Raw genomic sequence first — 6,633 nt, 5'->3', positions numbered from 1 at the left:
GGCCCGACTTGCCTAATGAACTAACATGCTCATGTTGGCACTACCAAGCACACCATTTATTAGCAGGCCTGGCTGGAACACACACAGGGTGCACTCTATTTGTTAATGACGACAGGCTCCAGATGACAATACCTCTCAGCCTGTGTGGCATCCAGGGTCGCAGTGCTGTGGACCTTGTCATGTGTTTTCTGTATGTTCGCTGCTGTTTGGTTTTAAAACGGGTTTTAAAACAGGACAATATATTTGATATTTTGTTAAAAATATAGTTGTTTTTTATCAGTGAGCTAAGAGGTCATGCCTACGGTATTTGAACGAGGATATCAGTTTCAACAATAATCATACATACATACTGTATAGCAAAAAGGACTGTTCCTTGCAAAATAAACATACAGAGGCAAATTCTGTAAGATAAAAAGGGATTTTAATGTAAATACATGATCAAATTAGCTGCATTATAACGTTTGACCTGTTGTGTTGATGTCTTGAAATTGAAAAATGGCACAGGACACTTTCAACTGCATTGTTTACTTACGAACCTCATTACTTCAAACCCTGCATGTCAGCATTTGAGTGAAAGCAAAACACATTTCCTGTTTGTCCTTTGTCCTGTCTGATTCCTTGTTCATACACAGTAGAATGAAAGCAGAGAAAATACTTAATACACAAACAGGATGTATACTTCACTTCCTGAAGTGAGGGGAAATAGAGAGAAAGAAACGTCAACAGACATCTGAGGTCGAACTACAGTTATGTAAAAATCTATTAGTTCTGCATGCCTGTAATACATTTTCGGGGGCTTTTGTGGAGAAAATAAAATGATAGACAGGATGCTTTAGAAACAGAGAAAATAACTGAACTATAAAAATAGGACTTACAAATAAAGACTCATCACTTCTTTTTGAATGGATTCTGAGTCTATATACAATACATGGCAGATTACACTATTGTCCTTAGTTTGCTTCAACATGAGTGTGCTTCCGCACCGTTAGCTTTAAAGGTATCTGTCGAGCATCATGGCTGGTATGCCTGCAGTCACTACAGTATTCCCTTTGACCGTATCTCTCTACAACCCCTGGCTACTCTCTGTCAATGTGGGTTTGACATCATGGGTGCAGTCAGCCTGTGGGTGAGGGGCTGTGGGGCAGTGAGGCTGTGCTTTCCCCTGGGTAACACATCATGTCTGAAGTAATGATCTGCTCACTGAGATGGAAAAGATGGGAGAGGTGATACTGGTGCAACTACAGTATGATTACTATAGTGAAACCCTGGTGAACTGGGAAAACCAATACTGTCTTGTATCAAAGGCAAATCCAATCAAATCTACTGTATAAACATGTAATTCATTGAAGGTTGTATAGAAACACAACATACTAGTATAACATGACTAACTTAATCATAGTGATCAAACAGACTACATGCATGATATAGTCTATGCATTCACCTGGCCAGGTTGACTTGGACAGGGAAGATGCTACACATCCACAGAACCATCCGCATATCTGAAAAAACAGGCAAGAGACAAAGTTTGACAATCTTCTTGATGGTGTTATTGTAGACTTTGGATCAGGTATAGGAAACATCGCCCAGTGGCTATTCTTTGTGATTTGCATTTGAAACAGCAATGAATTTGATATGGAGCTACTGAGTAAGTACACTCTTAGAAAAAAAGGTGCTATCGAGAAGCTAAAAGAGTTCTTCGTCTGTCCCCATAGGATAAAATTTTTTGGTTTCAGGTAGAACCCTTTTGGTTCCAGGTAGAACCCTTTTGAGTTCCATTTAGAATCTTTTACACAGAGGGTTCTACATGGAACCCAAAAGAGTTCTACCTGCAACAAAAAAAGGGTTCTACCTGGAACCAAAAAGGGTTCTCCTATGGGGACAGCCGAAGAAACCTTTAGGAACCCTCCCCCCCCGAATAAATAGGAAAGTTGTGGGTGATGAGCAATGGCTCACTGACGGCTCAGTCTAGTCTAGACATGAGAAACTTCCTTGCGTGCTGAGCTTTGCAGACACCATCCTTGCCATGCAATTGACCCAGATGCCAAGCTCATTTGTGAACTGGCAGGACTGGGGGGCTGTACACCCCAATAGGTGCAACAACAGTAATTTAGTTTTCTTTCTCTATCTGTGAAATGATCAGGGAAAACAAACAATAATATAAAATGAAATCTTTTCATGCATGGGTAAGGCACTCAGCTGTAAACTCAACAAATTGTGTTGCTTATTAACTTGAGTGAGTGAATCTTTTCCCTGGTAATACCCCTACATCTGCTCCAACTAATCTCCCTCTGCATACCAATATTTAGATTTCTAGACTGGAGAACATTCATGAGTATTTGTATAAAGTAAGTGTTATCTGCAGTATTACTATGGTATATACTGTACTGCTTTTTAACATAATCATGCAGAATATAACATGGGTTTACTCCTTTTACTGTCAGTGGTTAGTCTTGGATTGAAAGCCTTGCAAGCATATTTCATTCCTTCCCAAATACCCAGGTTTACTCTACCAAGCCAAGTGCATTGTGTCATGTTTGGCTAGTCAAACGCCAAACTCTTCATTGAGACAATGCTGAAACATCAATCTATGGGCGAGTTAGTGCCACATTTTAATTTGTGCCAAAATCAAAATGAAATAAAAGTGATCTTGCAAATTCAGCAGGCTATGGTGTGAAATAGGCTTTAAGAAGTGACGCCTTTATTTTCTAATTTATCGTTAATTCCGTCTTTGGTGTGCTTATCAATGCACCTATTGCTCCTTCTATCTGTGGAACAGCTTGTTGCATTGTGGCCATAGACATATAATCTATAGAAAGGTTTTGGAATGTCTAACCCTGGCTTTGACTGTTAAATTCATGGGCACGCTAGCCATGGCTGCCATTCTTGACTTCAAGAATGGAAACTGCCATCTATGGATTATATGTCTATGGTTGTTTGCAGCTGTCGGTTTATTTTGTAAATTTCAAAATACAATCGTGCGAAAAACGTACAGTTTGGAAAACAAATGCTGTCATTACTAAATGTGTAATGTGATAGGTATTTTAACATGACCATTTTATACACAAAAAAAAACATGATTAATAAAATATTTAATCAGTCTTCCTCAAATGAAGGGGATGATGACAATCTTTGCGAGAGGGAGGAAATCTGATTTCATTGGTCCTCAACTCACCGCTCAGACACTTCATTCAGGATAAATTAGTTAGCCCTGAGTTAACCTGTCTTGGAGCAGGTTAGTTCTGAAGGATTCGTTGCCATAGAAATTTACCTGGTTAAAAGGTGGGTGAGTTGAAGGTGAGTTGAACTCAGAGTTGACCAAAGTTACCTCGTTAACTCCTCAAACTACGTACGTAGTATAGGGCTCTGGTGAATCAAATTGCATAGGACCACGTTACAATTATTCAACATGGGTCCATTTATCAGAGTATTAATGAAATAGAGTTTTGCTCAGCTGTCATTTTTCTACAAAAAATAGTAATCTGAGAATCCTTGAAGCACTTCGGTCTCTAACAATTGCTTACATCACATCTAATAGAACGATGACTAATGCAATTCTCTTTGGGAATCCAGCTCAGGTAATGACTCACTGTTAATCTGTATGTGGGACGGTTCTGAACAATGAACACCAACATTAAAGCAGGCTTGGGGATATGAGCTCTTGGCTTGTGTCACGCTGGCGACACGCTTGTTATGAAAATGGATCTGAGAGTGTTTTTGACAAAGGCTTAATGAATGGCACTGGCAGACGTCGTTTAGCCCAGCAACAGAAATCACTCCTAGTCATAACGGCAAATAAACAGCTCGCCATGCAAATCTGGTCTGGAGGAATCCTAACGGGATGCACCTGCTGAGAGCCAAGTGGCTCAGATACAGGGAGAAGAAGATGGCTTTCAAAGTCAAGGGCAAAGAGGAGGACAGCTGTTCATAGAGCCAATTGCAAGCTTTGCTGTACTATAACAAGCATGTCTTGGTGCATGTGGACCAAGACTTGGTATTCATGATATCCCCATTTTAAATAAAAAATGGATCAAGTCAAATTGCAAACAGAGGGTATGATGAAAGAATTTCACTAAATGTTTGTTTGATTACCATCTACAAATGCCCCCCCAACCCCCCACAATTCATCATGAAAAATAATAATACTTTTGGGGGAATTATTCAAAAGCCTTTGAAAGTAGGCCTATTGTCCTTCAGCAGTTGTCCTTAAGCAAATCTTTTGATGTTAGAGTGTGGAACAATAGGAACTAAATCCCTCTCTTCAGGCTTAATGTAACTGTTTCAAAAGATTTTCAAAATCAACAAAGAACCCCCAACAGATTAATCAGTAGCCTTTTTCTAAACCTGAATTTCTGAAACCTGAATATGAATTTAAATCGCGCTATAATTTAACGGCAATGTTCCCGCGTTCTCAGACTGCATTCACACGCTGCGTATGTCAGCTCAATCACTATAGCACTGAACATTTGCGGATTGAAGTGTGCCCTCTGATGTACCTATTCAACCCCTAATTGCTTGGAGACTCCTAACTGCTGTGACATAAACAGTATTTTATGTGTGTTGTAAAGTTGTAGTTCACATGGTTTTCACATTTTGGATTGCAGCACAAAAAGAAGTTCAGAGATCTTCACTGGGTCAACTTAACCCTTCTTCCTCATGGCTTCCCACAAACTCACACATTTGAGGAGAGCAGAGAGCTACCACTTAAATAAGCACTGGCTTGCTCTCCAAATGGCTTATAGAGTTCATTAACAAAAGGCTGTGCCCATTCTTTGGCAACCTAACCCCTACAGTTTTTGTAGAGATTTTTTAAATAGGTATTGAGGACAAAATGAATTCATTTTACAGCAGGTGTGCAAGAAAGATTCCAGATACTTACCATGGTCATTTGCACAAAGCTAATTTAAGGTGGTGCCCAACTCTTCTGGTAGGTAAAGGCACTCCGCAGTCCCTTGGGAAGAGTTTACTGTGTGTTCCATACTGAGAGTTCAGAGCCTAGAACAGGAAAGAAAACAGAGTACACAATATGTAAATGTCATGGAAATGCAAAAGGAAATAGAAAGAGGAAGAAGGGACATACCTAAAGAAATGTGGGAAACATACAGTTCTCAAGGCTATTGTAAACGCAGCTATTTGAGATCGACTACTGGATCTGCGACTCCAGAATATCGGTATTCACTTATGAATGTAGCCAACCAAAGGCACAATTAATGGACCACAGTGGCACCCTCCTCTTCCTTGAGAGCTGCTGCAGTTCCTCATCAGCTAATTGTGCTGTTGTTATCCTGCCGTGTTAAAACCCTCCTGAATTCAATTACAGAATCAGCAAGATACTTCTCTGGAACCGTGCTGTTCAACTAGAATCCTTTTAACACTCAATGAGGTGTGATATTTTCTATACTTGATATCTTACATCTGTTTTATTGGAATCGGAGATGGATCACAACTGTCTTTTATGAATTTAGCATCATACTGCAGATAATATAGGCTGGATCTTAACTTATAGATCACATACAGCTAGACATTTATAGCACAGTTTAAATGACTTATGTTTTTAAAATATGTTTTTCTTTTTTTTAGGGGGTAGATCAGCTTTAATATTGCAGATAGATTGTAACTTCCATCAACGTAATTGTCTGCATCACTTCCAATCCCCCATATGTTTTTTTCTTTTTTTCTCGCATATACAATGAGGGAAAAATGTATTTGATCCCCTGCTGATTTTGTACGTTTGCCCACTGACAAAGAAATTATCAGTCTATAATTTTAATGGTAGGTTTATTTGAACAGTGAGAGACAGAATAACAACAAAAAAATCCAGAAAAACGCATGTCAAAAATGTTATAGATCGATTTGCATTTTAATGAGGGAAATAAGTATTTGACCCCTCTGCAAAACATGAGTTAGTACTTGGTGGCGAAACCCTTGTTGGCAATCACAGAGGTCAGACGTTTCTTGTAGTTGCCCACCAGGTTTGCACACATCTCAGGAGGGATTTTGTCCCACTCCTCTTTGCAGATCTTCTCCAAGTCATTAAGGTTTTGAGCCTGACGTTTGGCAACTCGAACCTTCAGCTCCCTCCACAGATTTTCTATGGGATTAAGGTCTGGAGACTGGCTAGGCCACTCCAGGACCTTGATGTGCTTCTTCTTGAGCCACTCCTTTGTTGCCTTGGCCGTGTGTTTTGGGTCATTGTTATGCTGGAATACCCATCCACAACCCTTTTTCAATGCCCTGGCTGAGGGAAGGAGGTTCTCACCCAAGATTTGACGGTACATGGCCCCGTCCATCGTCCCTTTGATGTGGTGAAGTTGTCCTGTCCCCTTAGCAGAAAAACACCCCCAAAGCATAATGTTTCCACCTCCATGTTTGACGGTGGGGATGGTGTTCTTGGGGTCATAGGCAGCATTCCTCCTCCTCCAAACACTGCGAGTTGAGTTGATGCCAAAGAGCTCGATTTTGGTCTCATCTGACCACAACACTTTCACCCAGTTCTCCTCTGAATCATTCAGATGTTCATTGGCAAACTTCAGACAGGCCTGTATATGTGCTTTCTTGATCAGGGGGACCTTGCGGGCGCTGCAGGATTTCAGTCCTTCACGGCGTAGTGTGTTACCAATTGTTTTCTTGATGACT

General features: G+C 40.3%; 1 protein-coding gene across 1 annotated transcript in view; it reads right to left on the bottom strand.

Moving 5' to 3' along the window:
- Positions 1 to 445: 445 nt before the first annotated feature.
- The window catches only part of khdrbs2 (KH domain containing, RNA binding, signal transduction associated 2), a 119,547-nt gene continuing 113,359 nt past the window's right edge, over positions 446 to 6,633 (bottom strand). Inside the window, exons 11-12 of the transcript XR_006002272.2 lie at positions 4,877 to 4,992; positions 446 to 1,499 (exon numbers count right to left, since the gene is read on the bottom strand). The gene's annotated coding sequence lies outside the window, so the exon portion shown is untranslated. The remainder of the gene's footprint in view (positions 1,500 to 4,876; positions 4,993 to 6,633) is intronic.

Source organism: Coregonus clupeaformis, chromosome 1, assembly GCF_020615455.1.
Source record: "Coregonus clupeaformis isolate EN_2021a chromosome 1, ASM2061545v1, whole genome shotgun sequence".
NCBI lineage: Eukaryota > Metazoa > Chordata > Actinopteri > Salmoniformes > Salmonidae > Coregonus > Coregonus clupeaformis.
This window is presented reverse-complemented; position numbering and strand designations above follow the sequence as displayed.